This window comes from Lissotriton vulgaris, chromosome 10, assembly GCF_964263255.1.
Source record: "Lissotriton vulgaris chromosome 10, aLisVul1.2, whole genome shotgun sequence".
Classification (NCBI taxonomy): Eukaryota; Metazoa; Chordata; class Amphibia; order Caudata; family Salamandridae; genus Lissotriton; species Lissotriton vulgaris.
The window spans coordinates 778,907,631-778,927,220 of record NC_141698.1 but is presented as its reverse complement, the minus strand read 5'-3'; the positions used below and the strand labels follow the sequence as shown (position 1 = coordinate 778,927,220).

General features: G+C 42.6%; 1 protein-coding gene across 1 annotated transcript in view; it reads right to left on the bottom strand.

Annotated features, from left to right (window-relative positions):
• The window catches only part of SNX10 (sorting nexin 10), a 314,131-nt gene that overhangs the window by 246,253 nt on the left and 48,288 nt on the right, over window positions 1-19,590 (bottom strand). The window contains exon 2 of the mRNA XM_086941694.1: window positions 960-1,039. The gene's annotated coding sequence lies outside the window, so the exon portion shown is untranslated. The remainder of the gene's footprint in view (window positions 1-959; window positions 1,040-19,590) is intronic.

The following is a 19,590-nucleotide window of genomic DNA, read 5'->3' as shown; positions in this document are numbered from 1 at the left end:
CATGTAATTAAATCTCAGTCTTGGAATGTAGATAACAGGGCTATGTAATGCAGGTCAAGTTCTACGCAGCAACCTTCCTTTCCATGACGAGGTGTACATAATTCTAAACCATGTGAGCCCACTGAACTTTTCCAGGTTTACGATCATTCATTTCTTTTACAGAAAAAATGCACATCTCTGGCTCATTCCACCAAAAACACGTGACAAGCACAGCTGCTCCTAGAGTTGGGCAAGCCAACAAAGTAACAGGGTCTAGCTTGGCTCTTGGAGCCCAAGCAAGAGCAAATCCTTAAAACGGTTTGCTTTGAAAATCATACAAAAACATCGCATAAAAAATGATAAAGCCTCTTCAAAGTTCAGAAAGTGTAATACATCACATTATAGCACAGCACTAAGAAGTGCTTATTAAGTGATAGCTTTTAAATACGAGCCATCAGTGAACTAAAATGCAAGACAGTTGTCATGTAAACCCTATACTTTGCCCAGATTATACAGCAGCATTATAGTCTAATAAATAAAACACAATATGTTTTATTACAACTGATATTCTGAACTCACAAATTTTAAATCGCTTTCATATGCGATAACGAAGAAAAACAGGTTTTGGTCAAATAAAATATTTGCCTACTTCCTAGGATTACACAATTCAAGAGGGAAAGTCTTGATTATCCAGGTTTTCTGGTTTCACTTTCCTTTTGTACAAAACAGCCAGTAAAAGGCTCACTTTATTACTGTTTTTGGCCGCAACACTCACAGTAGAGCCCATAAAAACAACGGTGATGGATCAAGCCCTGATCTTTGGACTGGGTAAGAGTGGTCTGCTTAATTCAGACACTCTGTTCATCACCACCCCCTTTTCTGAACCATAAAAACAACATCAGCTGTTGGTGAAATACCTTCATGCCACAGGCTGACTTTAGAAAGAGTCAATTGCGAATTAACATGGACTCTGGACTCACCTACTCCCAAGGCGTCTTCTGCAGTCCTCGAGCTATCCGTGTGAGGTGCGGATCTCCGTGTCTGGGTGAAGCAACACTGTCTGCAGAGAACAAATACCAAAATAAAGCACAATTATTAACCGGAAACAATAATCAAGCACAGTTTCTAGCAGATAGTACTGAGCAGCGACGAAAGAAGAGATTGTGTGCAAGGTCCTGGGCTAGAGTCGTACTCTAATGCTGCTTGTTAAATGTGCTCATGTTTGGAAAACGTGTCTTTAATGTCACATCTTTGTATTGTCAGAGTTGTTAACAAAGTGAAGCAAGTTGTGCATATACTAACCTCTCCTCATGACATAATATTCAACTCTCCCTCAAAGAGTGTACTAGTGAAAAATAATGCAAATGGGCCCCAATGACCACACATGCACCTCCTGGGGCCTCATTTATTGGCGACCATCAAGGAAGCCACAGAACTGGCAAGTCTGCCGGAGGACTGGCGACACACCGAGATTGTGCTCTTTCTCAAACCTGGTTGACCTCCGGACGACCCCTCCTCTTATCGCCCCATCTCCTTTATCAATTTTGAACCCAAATTGCTAGGGAAAGTCCTGGCGGATCGCCTTCGGGGGGGGGGGGGGGGGGGGGGGGGGGGAGGGGGGGGGGGGGGGTGTTGCAGACTTGATCCACCCCGATCAGTCAGGCTATATGACAGAGAGCCACCAGACACAAAATTCAGTGAGTCCATAAAGTCATAGCTGCCACTCCTGCATTGGGTCAGCCAGCTGCCCTGCTCTTAGCAGATATCAATAAAGCCCTTGACGCTCTGAGCTGGGTGTATCTCTTTCAGCTGCTCGAGGCGATCAATTTTGTACCCCACTTTCTGACATATATATACGCCTGCTATATCTTGTGTGTTTTGCTGTTCACCCTATGTGTGAAGGGTATGCCCAGACGTGGGTCCCGTGCTTACAACACCACCGGAGTCAAGCTATCCTGGCTGAAGAATGCTGATGGCCAGAAACCGGTCCTAGGATGCTTGATTGCGGTCCAGGGAAGACATGGCTTGGCAGTTCGGGCTGGACGGTTCCCATGAGGCACAGGATCAAGACTGATTTGCATATGGTCATGTCTGAACTGGGGTGGCTTGGTGAGCAAAATAATGATAGATTAAACCCAGATCTGTGACTGGGGGTGAATGTTTTGCCATTGTTAAACATTCCGTCCATCATCTTGTGTGTTTTGCTGTTCACCCTATGTGGAAAGGGTATGCCCAGATGTGGGTCCCATGCTCACTATGCCACTGGAGTCAAGCTATCCTAGCTATCCTGCCTGAAGACGGCTGATAGCCAAAAACCGGCCCTAGGATGTTTGATTCTGGTCCAGGGAAGACCTGGCTTGGCAATTCGGGCTGGACTGTTCCAATGAGGCACAGGGTCAAAACTGATTTGCATATGGCCAAGTCTGAACTGGGTTAGCTTGGTGAGCAAAATAATGATGGATTAAACCCAGATCTGCGACTGGGGGTGAATGTTTTGCCATTGTGCAACATTCAGTCCATCATCTCGTGTGTTTTGCTATGGGATCGGTTTGTATCACAGGACATTGATCACGCTCTTTTCTAATCCAGAGAGGTACCCGACAGGGTTGCCCTCTGTCCCCATTGTTGTTCGCGGTCGAGCCTCTGGCGGCCTGGGTCAGAAGCAACCCGGTGCTTAAGGGGTTCAATTTATCTCGATCACGGTCGGATCGCATAGCGTTATACGCAGACAAAGTTCTCTTTTTCATGACAGACCCTTAGTACTCTGGGCCCCGTATACTAGAAATTCTTAGGGTGTTTGGAGGCACCACGGGCCTTCATGCAAATCCCGCTAAATCCATCTGATTCCCAGTATGTGGACATCAGGGCCACGATTCATGGGCCGCACAGCTCTCCCGGGCTACAGATGGTTTCAAATATCTTGGGATCTACGTCTCCCCAGGCCCCAAGGTTTCCTGGGCGCACAATATCACCCCATTGTTAACTGGCATTAAGAATGAAACAGCGATATGGTCCTCTCTTCCCCTATCCTTCTACGAGCGTTTGTCCATCTTCAAGATGGTTTCACTGCCTCAGATCCTATACGGCTTCCAAAATTTTCCATATCCTTTACCCCTCGCACATGGGTTACGCAAGTTAATGTCACACAAAACAAATTCCTCTGGGGCGGCGGGGCGGTTCCAGTGGCACTCCGCACGTGTGCACAGTCCACGCACTATGGGGGGGATAGCAGCAGCTGGTATCTACTACCTACTATGTGTGTCTCACATCCTTGTAGTGAACGAATGGTGCTATAACTCCCCCACAGATCCGGCATATGTCATAAAGCATGCCGCAGTGGAGCAGGTCCCTCTTCTTCACTTATTGTATAGCTCCACACGTCTAGAGCATTTACCGCCGGCAGGCAGAGTGGTCATACAGCTGTGGAGGGCCAAGACCAGACAAATGGGGTGGCAGGGAAAACTCACTCCGCAAACTCCCCTGTGGCAGGGTACACACCCTCGATCAGCGACTGCCTTGGGCGGGTTCCGGGGATGAGACCTGGTAGGGATCTCGACCCTTGAGGACGTATTACGAGGCACCACCTTAAAATCATTCCAACAACTACAGGCTGACTTCGGCCTCCATAAGTCACAATTCTACAAATTTCTACAGCTTCGCCAAGCACTCATCCCCCAGTTCCGCAACTTGAAGACTCTCCCCGAGTTCCAGCCCCTGGAGGGCCGCCTGCTCATGGGTGACCTTGGTCTACACAAGATTTAGACAAATATATCAGACACTGACGGCACACACACCCACCACCCTTGAAAAGACCCGACTTGCCTGGCATGCTGACATTCCAGAATTAACCGACGACGATTGGGCCAAAGCGATCGCCAGCCCGAGGGGTACTGCAGACTACACATGCTAACGGCTCATCCAGTTCAAATATCTACATAGAATATACTACACTAGGGTGAGGCTATGGCGGTGGATGTCATCCAGTCCCCTACCTGTTTGAAATGCGGCAGAGAAGAGGGGTCATTCCTACATACAGTTTGGAGCTGCACAGCTTTGCAGCCCTTTTGGAACAGGGTTCGGTCATGTTTTAATGAAGTGCTGGCATGGGTGCTTCTACTTGACCAACGGCTTTTCTTATTACATTCCACCGATGATATTGGGGGAAACCGATATAAACAGCATTTGCTGTTCCTGGCCCTTACCATCGCCAAAAGGGATATTGCGCAGGGGTGGAAGACAACATCTCCCCGACCATAGGCAAATGGAAGAATGAGTTAGATAAATGTATGGGGGCCGAGATTGCTGTCTTTGAGGCCCAGGGCTGCCCCATGAAACATCGTAAGATCTGGACACGGTGGGCGACCTATTGAAGAATTATCTGCACCCCCTGCCTGAAGTGGATCCATAAGTGGCAACCTTTGATTACTGATGCGTATCACCCTATGTTGTATCGTTATGTAATACTTCTGCTCTGCTACGATATACAATTTGAATCCGGTGTATCATGTGTCTTACTGTGGAGATCGAAAACTGTCTGCATAATGTTCGTATTGTTTTACCTGCATGTTTGGCAGGTAGTGTTTATTATCATAAAAATGGTTACTGGTGCAAATATTATCCTTTATGCATACAGGTCACTCTAGGGCTTATGCCCCTCATAATGCAAAATAACCGAATAAAATGTATTTAAAAAAAAAAAAATGCGAAAACTAGATAGTTGTCTGTAACATTATAACTGTCCTGGGCGGGAGGGTGGTGAGAAGGGACAAGCTTGCAACACTGATTTTAGGGGGAAAAGTGTTATGAACTTTTCACATTACAGAAGTTTCACCTTTCTAACACATATTTAATTTAACCCAGAGACAACATTACTTAATATTGCTCTCCTTAAAATATGACAGTTCCGGTCAAAGTAAACTCCCAAATATAGGTCTCTGTCTTTCAGCTGCAAGTGATCCTTTTCACTCTTTAAGCATGTAGGCACTTGATTCTTTTAGTAGCTAAATATTTTTTTCATGCATGTTCCATACGTCCTATTTCCCAGACTGGACGCTCCAACGGTGACTTTATAATGCCACTGTTTATGAGTCGCACACTGCCAGGTCTGCTCAACTTCTGCACCGCCATTGCGAGCCTCCTTGAAGCTACGGCATTGGTCTCCTCCACTCACATCCCTATCCTCGATTTACCCACGCTTAACCCCATTCCTGTGCTCTTCTTAGTGGCACAGTTGTAAAACAAGCATTGCTATGCCAACAGGTCTCGCCTTTGGGGCGGGCGAGCAACATAAGCAGGTGTGAACTTGGGCAAGTGCAAAATACGGGGCATGAGGTTGAGAGGGCTCCGCAGGCAGCAAGCAGTTTATGTGAGTGAGGGTCCGGCAGCAGGCTCGGAGCATCTTTTCTGCCATGTCAGCTCGTTCCTCCAGGAGGAAAACAGCCCCTGCCCCCACCCAATACAAACTACTTTATTGGCTCAGACAGGCGAGTGCAAGGATCAGTAGAAGAGACATAGGGTAGGTACATTCTGTGCTCTGCCTGTCTCGGCCCAGGGCACTCTTCTCAGCACCTTGAGTCCCTTTTAGTGCCAAGCACGCACCGTACCCTGCTGCTTCCTGTGGAGTACAGTCTGTGCACTGTCTGTCTCGCCCTGTCCTGGCCCAGAGCACTCTTATTTATGTGTTTATTATGTAGAGTAATATAGCGTTAGCTTGACACAAGGGCACTAGAGCGCTTCACAGTTTATACGTTCAGTCCAGTCCTCGCTCAGAGCACACTTCTCAGTGCCTTGAGTCCACTCTAGCGCCATACACACACTGTACTCTGCTGCTGCCTGCATATACATTTAAGAAAATGGCAGCGTTAAACAATAAGGGTCAGAAAAGTTTGCTTGCAGATGCTTTCAAGAAGCAGCCCGTTGCCTGCGAGGCTTATTTCCTGTAGAGCTCGTGCACACGCCCGCCCCCGAGACATTACTTTACCTTTGCGCTCAGAGCGCTTCTTGTGCCTTCGCCTGAAGCGCCACTTGACGCTGCTGAAGAAGGCACCCATGCTGGCAGTCCCCGCCGGACACGCTGCCATGGATGAGCTGCGAGTCACCGCCAGCACCAGTCGCCAGAGTGCGCACTATCACTTTGTCTCACATTACTTTACCTTTGCGCTCAGAGCGCTTCTTGCGCCTTCGCCTGAAGCGCCACCTGACGCTGCTGAAGAAGGCGCCCATGCTGGCAGTCCCCGCCGGACACGCTGCCATGGATGAGCTGCGAGTCACCGCCAGCACCAGTCGCCAGAGTGCGCACTATCACTTTGTCTCACTTAATAACTCGGTGTATGAATAGTGCGCTGTTTGTCAGCGAGCCGTGGGGAGCAGCGGCACAGTTAACCCCGTGATAACGCACCAAGACCGGGCTCCATTCATCAAACAGCGTAGAGTCGCGGAGTGTGCTGGAAAGCCCAGATTCACTGTCATTAACCACAAAAGGCACGTGCTCCGTTTAACCCTCGAGCGCACCGAGATAAGGAGGCGCTTAACTCACAACAGCCCCTCCCCAAAGACCATGCGATTCTGCAACATTTGTAAGCACCATTCTAAAGACAAGTACGATAAGAAACAGGAAAACAAGCGCGGCCATGCGGCCGTGAAAGTGAAAGCGATTGTGCTAATTTGAAACCTGATCCACAACAGATGGCACCCTGTGCCCCGCTGCTCGCTCCCGCAAGCTGGAGGGCATGGGAGTAAACATTTACTGAAAAATGTGGGACATGCACCCGCCTTTGGCCAATTGCGTGCTTTCATTTTTGAAAGCCACACGCATAGGCCAATACAATGTGTAGAAAATCTAAAGCCACACGCACGAGTTTTCTGAAAGTCTAGAGTGATTCCAAGAGGCCTTCTCCTAGAGCAGCGCCTGCCCACTGCGCTAGGCTTAACCTAAAAACAGGGCGGCAATAACTCACCCTGGACCTCTATAGGCAAACCTGCCCAATCCAAATCAACCCTGACCTCATGGTTACAGTCCTAGGTGTTCAGTTGATTGTCATGCCCTGTGTGGCATGCCAAAAAGTTTGTGAGGAACCTGTCGAAACAAATCAGATTCGACCCCAGTATCACGGTGGTGCTCAATGCATGCTGGTCATCGCATTACCACAACTTTGGAACTAGTAAGATCTGGTCACGTGCCCTAAGCAGATCGCAACCCTCAGTCCAAGGCCTGTTGATGGAGAGTGTGGGATCGTTTTTTTTCTTAAACTATGGTGTTTAACACAGTGCTAAAATTTAGGGGGAAGTCACCACCGTACATGCACAGAAGACAAGTGAATGCTGCAAGTTCATGCTGTGAATCGATCACGCAGGCCTGCAATTCCACAATCTGTAAGAAAATATGTCTCAACATAAACAAGAGTGTATTTTTTTTGCTGTGTACGTTCAAAGAGTAAATGGAAGCGAAGAGTTGCAAGCGAAGTAGTAGGCGTCGTAATAGGGGGCATAAGGTTTGCAGTTGAGACCCCCGTTGAACCCCAATTGACGCCCATGAAGTCAGCGATGACAAATGGTGAAAAACGGTTACTAAAATCAATAAATCACCTTAACAACGAGCTTAACCAAAAGACTTCAGAGACTGAGAATGCGGTGAAGGCAGCAGCAGAGAAAATAGTAGACTTGTCAATGCTCATGTGGGACCTGAGAAATAAATGATAAACTTGGCAACTAAAATTGAGGTGATTGAAGGGCCATGCCGAGACACCAAAGAGTCACTGGAAAGTTTAACAACATTCATAAAAACTGTGAAAATGAAAGTCTGGGAAACTAGACTTGAAAAGAGGCCTGCATAACATTATAAGAAGAGGTTGACATTTGTGGGTACTCTGCAATTGAGGACAAGCGGACGGTGCCAAAGTGATGATCATTCGGTCACCAGTTGACTTAAGACACTACAAATAACAACGGTCAATTCGATAAAACTGTGTCACTGGAAGAAGGTTAACTTCTGATGTTTACAGACCTAAGCCCAGACACCTTTATGAGAAAGACAAACACAAGAAGATTATGGCCGCAGGACTGAAACTTTTCAGAGTCCAGTCACACATCTGGGTTTAATCCATCAATGTTTTTTAGCTCACTTTGCCACCCCATTTCAGGTTCAGCCAAATTCAAATCAGTTTTGACCCTGTTCCTTGTGTTTACCTTAATGAGAAAGGCAGCACTGTTGGAATTCAGGAAATACTTGATATCCAGAGGCCTGGTGACTTTGGGTGGCCTGCCTGTTAAGCTGAAAGTGACTCATCAAGGTAAAATATATGTTCTCTCAACTTGAGGCTGCCACTGCCTGCCTATAGAGAGACTTGAAAGTCAAGAGGCATTAATCTCAAGAGCAGCTTTTTCTAATGCTATTGCAGTGGTTTTATCTTATTTCCTCCTGCCTCTAGTAAAGCTCTTTATTTGGGCAAGGGGACTGTGCCCTAGCTGACAACCTGACTCTACGATCTCAGGGAAATCCTCTGGCTTCCTGCTACTTTGCTTTCATTTTCTAGAGATGGATTCCTCTGTTACTTATCTCCCCCCCAATTTTGTTATTGAGCCTCTGGGGGTAAGACAAGATTGTATTCGTCTTAGAGAGCTTATAACATTTGAAGTAGCAATAGGTTTATTACTTATTTTCCTTGTTTTATGGGTTAAGACACAAAGACCAGATCAAAAATGTACAGTGTGCTTTTTAGAGCAACTCATTGTTCACCACTGGTTGGATTCCCTGTTCACTCATTTGCAAGCTTCTTAATTGATGGCTTTCCTTCCTCTTCTTGCATCTATCCCTCACCTGAAACATGGCCGCTTTGGCGTTGCATTCTCTCATTTTGGCACCCCATGAAAATGCATGTATTTTCTTGCTCCGTCCCCCATGTGCTACTCCCCACGCTGTATTCATCCCACCCTCCCAGCAAAACTTTTACTTCACAAGCCCCATCTGATTTTAAGTGATTTATAACCAAAACCTTCTCATTGTTCTCCAGCTCTCCGTTGCTCCCAAGTGAAACTTGCACCTTCCCTCTCCTTCCCCAATTGATCATTTACTTTTTAACTCTAGCCCCCCCCCCCCCCCCCCCCCCCCCCCACCGCTCCCCATTGCTATAAACATTTTAGGAGGGCCCAGAAGCTGCAACTGTTGTGCTGTCTGATAGCTGCAAAGCGACTTTCTGCACGTTTAACCTCTTTTATTTTTTATATTTACCACTCAAAAATTGGAATCCAATATAATGGAATAGTAAATAAAAATATAATGGTCAGTTCATGATTCATACGAACCATTGCAGCTTTTTCTTTATGCTAAGGCTGCCAAAATGTGAGCTCTATTGGCTTTCCCAATGCTTATTTCCAGCATGTAAAAACAGGTGTTTACAAAATCAAATTAAGCTGTTAACACCGAGATGATATCGGAATTGGTTATTTTCCCTCCATTTTCTAGACACCTTTTATAGTGCTACAGCATCACCAGTGGGATCAGGCTAACACAAATCAATCATCTAGTTTTAATCCCCAATATGTTTGGTGCAAGAAGTTGAAGGCCTCAGAAATGTAAATTGTTTTCCTTTAACAATTAATGGTGCCCACAGAAACATGTAACCACCAGGAGGTCTTGCATACCAAACCACAGCGGTCTTCTGTAGTCCGTATTGAAAAGTGTGGGTGTCCAGATCCACACAATTTAACCAGTCATCAGTCTTTTTTGATCCATTTAGGGTCATCACTCTCTTCTAGTCACTAGTGGCACTTAGACCCTCAAACAAAAACATGAGATTTTTTTTTTGTACACATCACACACGCAGAGGGATCACCTTACACAGTGATTTAGAATATCCTAAAAAAAAAGGCAATGTTTTGAAAAATTATCCTTTTTTAAAAAAACATGGAAAATCTATTTAATCTTATGGTTATCTTCAATTAAGACTTTTTCAATTTTTTATATAGCAGACTTGCGCTTTGTAAGTAAATCAGAAGTTTCTGAATAAGGAAAAGTGGGACAGAATCACAGTGTTAAATGGTCACTATCTCTGAAGGTGCAGTCTGAATAAAAGGGCTCCCAGAGGAGGGTCTCTGGCTACTATACTTTAATTTAAGAATGAAAACAAGATGGGATCCAGTCTCATCAAATTATTTGTGGACATAACACTCCCAGTCGTTAAAGCACCTTCCTTAAAGCTCGGTGGTACGTAATGTCATTTCGTCACAGGAAGGGCTATCAAGCCCTTATCATACCCTGAATTGAATTCAAAGTTTAAGGGAAAATTTTGCAAAGTATGCTATATATGCATGGAAACTAAGCCCTGGTGGCGAACTCTGCGATATATATATATATATATATATATTCATATATTCTCACTGAAAAAACCATAGGTTTCACACCAGTTATAGTTAGCTGGAAATTTTACTGACATAAAACCAATGAAATTCCCACGTTATAGTTAGTTGGACTCACTATAACTTGCGCGTGTAATGCACTGCTGATGACTTCACATATTACATCACTCATGACATGGTCAGTGACATCACTCATGACATCACTGATGTCACCATCCAGTGAATGTGTGTCTTTCTGAAAAATAAACATGTTTTATATATGTAAAGGTCGATGGAAGAATAAATGTTTCAATAAGTGTCTTAATGGATGGTTTTTAAAAAAAAAATTGATTGGTTAACTGGCTTATTAAGTGTATCATAGTGAATACATATATTAGCGAGTATTGTTTAAATATTTAAATGTTTGTATCAGTGTTTCACTTTGTGTATAAGTGGCTGCATAGGTTGGTGAGTAGCTACATGTGTGTGTATATGGGTTATTAGATTTTTTTTAGTATCTTTATAATTGTCTGTTTGATTTGGTGGGGGTGTTACTTAGCACATAGATGCATCAATGACTGACTCACTGTTTGTATGTGTTTTGAAGGCAGCATATGTGCCCGACTGTATGGGTGAATGAGTGTGTATATGTATGTGTTAGTAAGTGAATGACTGTCTCACTAGTGTCTTTATCAGTAACTACATATGTTTTAATCTAGTATATGTGAGTATTGATGTATATAAGTGAGTATATGTGAGAGTGAGAGATTGAAAGAGTTCTTGTTTTATTAAGTATGCGTTTCTATAAGTGATTGTTTAAGAGAGTAAGTATGTGTAAGTTTCCTTAGAAGTAAGGTGGTAGTGTGTGTATAGCTGTATATGCAAATAAATGGATGTTCAATAGTTTATTTGCATGTGTGAGTATGTGTGTGAGCAACTTTTGGAAGACTGTCGGTGTGTTAACGGATGTAAAGGTGTCTCACTACATATGATAAGTGAGTATATGTATGAATGACTATATAGAACTGTTGGTGAATGAGTGGATGTGTATATATGGTGGAATTACTGAATTCGTTGTTGTAACTGGTATAGGTATCTCCACTTTTTTGTAAATGTTACTTTCTATTTTTGAATATGTGTTTCAAGGGTTACTTTACATTGAAAGGAGGTCAGTCACTCTGTCACAAGGATGGGGTCATCAGTGATGTCATGAGTGATGTCACTGCCATGTCATGAGTGATGTAATATGTGATGTCATCAGCAGTGCATTACACGCGCAAGTTATAGCGAGTCCAACTAACTATAACGTGGGAATTTCATTGGTTTTATGTCAGTAAAATTTCCAGCTAACTATAACTGGTGTGAAACCTATGTTTTTTTCAGTGAATTTCATAGGTTTTTTAAATGCTAATTCCTAACTATAACTGGTGTGAAACCTATGGTTTTTTCAGTGAATTTCATAGGTTTTTTAACTGCTAATTCCTAACTTTTTATAGGGCCTCATACCTATGTGTTTTTTAGCGAATTACTAAGGTTATTTTTTCGCATATATTTATACCTTAAAAAGTTATGTTTTTCAAAAAATGAATCCTATATTGTATATTAATATAATATTTTTTTTTAAAAAAGTATATTCTTTTTTTTTATATTTCACTCTGGAGCGCTTCCGGAGCGCATACCGGTGAGCGCCCCGGTGCGCGTACCGGGGCGCGTCCCGTCAGCGCACCCACAAAAAAAAAGAAAAAAAAGTAATGAAGGAGGGAGCATGAGGAATGGGGACAAAGAGAGTGGTGTAAAGAGAAAGAGAGACAGAGGGAGAAACACAGAGGCACTGTGTAATAGATAGTAAAACAGAGAAAAGGTATAAGAGGAAGTAACTGAGAAAAGGAAAATGAATAAGGGAGCAAAAGAAGAGAAGAAAGAGGAAGAAAACTAAAGCAGATGTTCTGGGAGAATGTGAATGGGTGATGAGAGTTAAAGGAAGGAGAGTAAAGGATGAAGAATGAAAGGTAATGACGGAACCAGATAAAAGGAATAGTGGTGACGGAGGGAAAGAAAATAGCAGTGAGTGTAAGTAAAGAGGAGTGAAAGAGGGTGGATAAAAGTGAATAAGGATAAGACATGGGGAGTGACAGAGAGAAAGAACAGAGAGAGTAAGGGAAGGAGTGACAAAAGGGACTAAGTGAACCAGAAAAAAAAGGTAAGTGAGGGAATGTTTTTTTTTTAGGGGGGAGACATAAATGGGCCTTTCTTTTTAATCCCCCCTCAGAAAACCTAGAGGGTCAGGAAGTGTCTACCGTGATCCCTTCTACCCATTCCCAACGTTGTTTGTCCTCCATCTTGTGTCTCAATTCTACCGAAACACATAATGGAGTACTCCCGTAACGCTGCCGGTGCGTGTACCGGGGCGCGCACCAGTAAGCGCTCCCAAAAAAAGGTGGGAAAGTAATTTACAGAAAAAGCACTGGAGACACTTACACCAAATATAGAATACGCCCTACTACATAGCAGTCCCTACCATTTACCCAAATTTGGTGGTATTCCATTGAGCCATTTGGGCTGTAGCCCTGTCTAAATATCCTGAGGTAAATTACATGACAAAAACACATATGAAACTGTTTGAATTTTCAACCAATTAAAATGTTACTTACATTTTGTACTTTTATGTGCTGACATTTGATTGGTTAAGTACAGAATATATATGAAAAATGAGAGGGAAACACAGCCATTTTGACTAACACTACCTAAGGTACATTTGGAAAAAATGTTGACAGAAAACTTCAACTACTTTGAAGAAGGTAAGTTGTTAATTTGAAAGGAGAACTATGTTATGCACTTTAAGTTAATTTGGGAAAACGTTTTCAGATAGTTATATACTGTCCCTCTGTAAGAGTTAGACATTGAGATAGGCTTGTCTATTATAATTATGGATTGAGTTAGGCTTCTCTGGTATAATTATGAATTTACTTAGGCTTCATCACAGGCACTTTTTAATAGTTCTACTTCCTGCCTGAAACCATACACTGCCCAAAGATAACTTCACTGTTAAAAACTCACAAGTACCTGTCTGAACTTAAACCCAACAGTGCCCTATCTCTACTGATATATTTATTTTTTATGCAATTTACAGCAAGAAAATGGAAGGACAACAAAATGAAATTAATATTTCATTTGAAATTAATATGGAAAACAATCCTAAGGAAGACAAAGATGAAATAGACTTTTTGGATCACTCTCTAGACCAAGACTTAATTAATTGTGTAGAAGAAATTGAATGATGGAATGAAAAGGAGGACATACCTGATGAATTAATGTTGCAAATTCTTTTAGATTTTGAAAAATCACAACAATACATTTTTATTTAAAAATTAAAAATTGTTTGAGACATTAATCTTTTTTATATGTAAATTATGAAATAGTACCAAAATAGATATAATATAAAGTGAGACTTAAAATATACTGTGCAACTTTTTTGTGTTACATAGTAAGTTTGCTCATAGTTACTTCCTTTCTCCCACTATATTATCTCCAATGTGTATTGAACATGTCTTTATCATCTCCGGCCTCCATAGTGTTTCTGCTTTCCTGACAGACTATGGTATGAATTCCATATACCACAATAACTTCTGTAACAACATGCAAGATATCTACAAAGGAGACGGTGTATATTAAATTTTAGACTCTGCATTGGTACCTACATGTTGGTACTAAAATTAAAAAAAATTAAAAACAACAAAAAGAACAATTAATAAACATACAATTTTTGAAAAGTCTGTCATTCTTTTTTCCCCATAGTACGCTCTCCGGTCCGCTCCCCGGTGCGCGTACCGGGCGCTCCCCCCGCAAAAAACGAAAAAAAATTACTTTTTTTTGCCCCGCGGGGCCCTTTTAAAGCCCCCACATCAAACTTAGGGGGTCAGGGAGGGTCTACTCAGCCCCCTTATGGTCAATTCCCCCTTTGTTTTGGCCACCTCTTGTGTCTCAATCCTACCGAGACACAAGATGGCGGCCGCTCCGGACTGTTTAGAATGTTTACAGACACCCGACAGCCAATCAGCTTTCCGTGCGCAAGTCGCATGACGCGCCCGGTACGCACCCTGGTGCGCGTACCGGGGCGCTGCTATAGATATATATATATTTTTGAACCTAAATTACTCAAAATCCACTGCAGCACATATCTTGAGACATAGCAAAGGCACATCGGGCTACCAGTCCCTACAATTTTGGCAAGTTTGGTGGAAATCCATTCAGCCGTTCGGGCAAAAAGTGAGGTCGACCGCCCTATGGAAATTAACATGGGGAAAACGCATTTTGGGACCCCCCTTTTATCTCAGCCCCGCTTGACAAATCCCCCTCAAACTTTCAGGGAAGGACCGGGGCGCCGCGAGGCCATTTTGAGGAAATTTTCAGGCAGATTCGTCAACCGGCGCCAAAGTTATTCCAAATAGAATTTGGAGATTTAACATTGAAAAAAATCCTAACTATAACTACCTACTGGCGACTGCCAGTAGGGGATATATATATATATATACACTGAAAAAACCATAGGTTTCACACCAGTTATAGTTAGCTGGAAATTTTACTGTCATAAAACCATTGAAATTCCCACGTTATAGTTAGTTGGACTCACTATAACTTGCACGCCTGCAATGCACTGCTGATGACGTCACATATTACATCACTCATGACATGGTCAGTGACATCACTGATGACATCATTGATGACACCATCCTTGTGACTGAGTGACAGACCTCCCTTCAGTGTAATGTAACCCTTGAAACACATATTCAAAAATAGAAACTAACATTTAAAAAAAATGGAGATACCCATACCAGTTACAACAACCAATTCAGTAATTCCACCATCTATATACACATCCATTCATTCACCAACAGTTCTATATAGTCACTCATACATATACTCACTCATCATATGTAGTGATACACCTATACATCCTGTTAAACACCGACAGTCATCCAAAAGTTACTCACACACATACTCACACATGCAAATAAACCATTGAACATCCATTTATTTGCATATACAGCTATACACACACTACCACCTTACTTCTAAGGAAACTTACACTTACTTACTCTCATAAACAATCACTTATAGAAACACATACTTATTTAAACAGGAACTCTTACAATCTCTCACTCTCACATATACTCTCTTATATACATCAATACTCACATATACTAGATTAAAACATATGTCGTTACTGATAAAGACACTAGTGAGACAGTCATTCACTCACTAACACACACATATAGACACTCATCCACCCATACAGTTCTGCACATATGCGGTCTTCAAAACACCGCATAGGTCTTCAAAACACATACAAACAGTGAGTCAGTCATTGATGCATCTATGTGCTAAGTAATACCCCCACCAAACCATACAGACACTCATACTGATACTAAAAAAAACATCTAATAACCCATATACACACACGTAGCTGCTCACCAACCCATGCAGCCACTTATACGCAAAGTGAAACACTGATACATATATATAAATATTTAAACATTACTCGCTAATATATGTATTCACTAAGATACACTTAATGAGCCAGTAAACCAATCAATTTTTTTTAAAAAAAACATCCGTTTAGACACTTAAACATTTATTCTTCCATCGACCTTTACATATACATATGTAAAACATATTTATTTTTCAGAAAGACACACATTCACTGGATAGTGTCATCAGTGATGTCATGAGTGATGTCACTGACCATGTCATGAGTGATGTAATATGTGACGTCATCAGCAGTGCATTGCAGGCGCGCAAGTTATAGTGAGTCCAATGGTTTTATGACAGTAAAATTTCCAGCTAACTATAACTGGTGTGAAACCTATGGTTTTTTCAGTGAATTTAATAGGTTTTTTAAATGCCAATTCCTAACTATATATAGGGCCTCAAACCTATGTTTTTTTCAGTGAATTTCAAAGGATTTTTAATAGCAAATTTCTATAGCTATGAAATATAATATTTTTTATAATGAATCCTATATTGTATATGTATGTAATACTATTTTTTTATGTATATTGTTCATGGGTTTTTTTTCCATTTATTTTTTGGCCTGGAGCGCTCCCGGTGCGCGTACCGGTGAGCGCACCGGTAAGCACAGTCTTCCGGGGCGCCCCGGTGCGCGTACCGGTGAGCGTCCCGTTTGCGCTATTTCCGCGAACGAAAACATTGTGACGTATCGCGTAGCCGCGTCCGCATGATACGCATGGCGTAAGCGCACCCGGAAGCACTCAAGCGCATACGATCGCGCTACGTAAGCGCCTCGGGTCATGTGACCTGAAAATAACACTTTTCATTGGTTCAGGACAGTTTTGTTTTCCAAATGATGAAAGCCCCCACCTTTTTTCCTCATTCTCACTTTGTACTTTGAGTGAGGAAGACCTGTTTGCAGACCTATTTGAAGGAGAAGGAGAAGGAGAAGGAGAAGGAGAAGGAGAAGGAGAAGGAGAAGGAGAAGGAGAAGGAGAAGGAGAAGGAGAAGGAGAAGGAGAAGGAGAAGGAGGAGAAGGAGAAGGAGGAGAAGGAGAAGGAGGAGGAGGAGGAGGAAGAGGAGGAGGAGGAGAAGAAGGAGGAGGAGGAGGAGGAGGAGGAGGAGGAGCGGTGCCTGCCTGAAGATACTACCACCTATAAGCCAAAGGAGCGCATTGTCTGGGAGTTTTTTAAAATCCCAAGGGGCCTCAAAAAAGTGAATGCGCCAAAGGTTACTTGTATGAACTGTGGCACTGTACTTTCCAGGGTGAACCCTGCCAAAAAGTATTCTTTTGGCAACAACACCATGATTCGCCACATGCAACGCCGGCACCCAAACAACTATGCTGCAGCAGAGGTCAGAGAACTGACCAGAAACCCTCCCCAATCTTCTCCCAGCACCTCCCAAAGTAAGCAACCCACTCCATCCGGTCCGTCCAGAGACAAGGGAGATGGTCCCAAACATCCAAACCCAGTTTGGAGATTTCAAAATAGTTTGCAAATTTTGTGGAAGGACAATTTGCTATGGTGAGCAAAGTATTAAACTCATCAACCGTGCTGGTGACAACCACAATTGCCAAAAAAAACGTAATTTTTTTCCTGATTTTTTATGCTCCAGTTGAGCCGTTTACAATTCCCTGTTTTTTGTTTGTCCCCATAAAAATAACAAAAAAATATAAAATTGTTCATAAAAGCCAAAAAAAGTACAAAATGTTCCAAAAAACAATAAAAAAAATATAAAACAAAAAGAATTTAAAAAACAGTTTTTTAGAACTACCTCCAATTTATAAAAAAATGCTACATATTTTTAAAAATCTGTCATTCTTTATTCCCCATGGTACGCTCCCCCGGTACACTCCCCGGTGCGCGTACCGGACGCTCCCCCCGCGCAAATCGAAAAAAAAATAATAATTTGGCCCCGCGGGGCCCTTTCATGGCCCCCACATCAAACCTAGGGGGTCGGGGGGGGTCGGGGGGGGTCTACCGTGCCCCCGTTTGGTCATTTCCCCCTTTGTTTTTGCCACCTCTTGTGTCTCGATCCTACCGAGACACAAGATGGCGGCGCTCCGGACTGTTTGGAATGTTGACAGACACCCGAGAGTCAATCAGCTTTCCACTCGCGTAGCACGCTGGAGCGCGCCCCGGTGCGCGTGCCGGGGCGCACTTCTAGATATATATATTTTTTTGTACCTAAATTACTCAAAATCCACTGGAGCACATATCTTGAGACATAGCAAAGGCACATCGGGCTACCAGTCCCTACAATTTTGCCAAGTTTGGGGGAAATCCATTCAGCCGTTCGGGCTAAAAGTGAGCCCTATGGAAATTAACATCGGGAAAACACGTTTTGGGACCACCCTTTTAGCTCGGCCCCCGCTGGACGAATCCCCCCCGAACTTTCAGGGAAGGAGCGGAGCGCAGCGAGGCAAATTTAAGGAAAATTACAGGCAGATTCCTCAACCGGCACCAAAGTTATTCCCAATAGAATGTTGCGGATTTCCTATGGAAAACAATCCTAACTATAACTACCTACTGGCGACCGCTAGTAGGATATATATATATATATATATATATATATATACACTCTACAACACTAGACTGTACAACACGGTCCTTCAATACACTATATGGCACGGTCCGTAAATGACACTGGACACTAAGAGTAGAAACACATTTTTATTAAAAAAATAAAAACACATTTCGGGATTTTAAACACAGCTTTATAAGTTCTAATTTCTATATCGCCGAGCACTTTCGTGTCTTTGCCCCGAAAGATGATTGAGCAATAGTCCAAAGATCGAATTAACTTTGCTTTCATCACCTGCGTCAAATGATCATAATTAGGGCATACTAATTTGTCTCTTAATTTCCGATAAGCAAATGCAAGAGAGCAGCCCCTGGCTTCAAGATTGTTAAAATGTTGTCTAAATTTCAGTGCATCATCGAACATGATCCCAAGGTATTTATATGATTTCACATTTTCGATTACCATTGATATTCCACTCTTAATCCTTGGTCTCCCTTTTCCTATAGTCATTATTTTTGTCTTTTTTATATTAATTGTTAGTCCATTTTGTGTGACATAGCCATTAAAAGAGTCAATTAACCTTTTTAGCCCTATTTCTGTTTGGCTCAATAAAATGGTGTCATCTGCATATTGCAGGTATTTAATTTCTTGACCATGAATAAAAGGCGAATGTGAATTAATATTTTTAAAATGAGCTGGCAAATCGGCCATAAAAAGATTAAAAAGGCAAGGAGCCAAAACACAGCCTTGTTTCAATCCCACATTCGTATCCAAACGACGAGTCATATGTTTTCCATCGCCAATTTTGATCTGCACCCAGGTATTGGAGTATAAAAGTATAATCATCTTTAATAGTATTTCCGGAATACCCCAATTCCTTCATTTACCCCAGAGAGTATTCCGCGGCACAGAATCAAAAGCGGCTTTTAGATCAATAAAACACACATATAATCTTTGCATCCTAGTTTTGGCTCTCTCTCCTAATAATGTTAATAAAATCAAATTGGTATGGGTAGGTTCTCCCTTTCTAAACCCGATTTGAAAATTTGGGATCAGCTCTTTCTTTGAGGCCCAAGCCTCTAGCTCTTCCAAGAGGCAACTAGCGAACATTTTTGCCTCTACATCAGTGAGCGTAAACAAACGATAATTAGCCGGATTATCCTGCGGGCCACACTTATATATAGGTTGTATAATACTCCCATGCCAAGATAACGGTATAAGACCGGATTTAAGGACTTCATTAA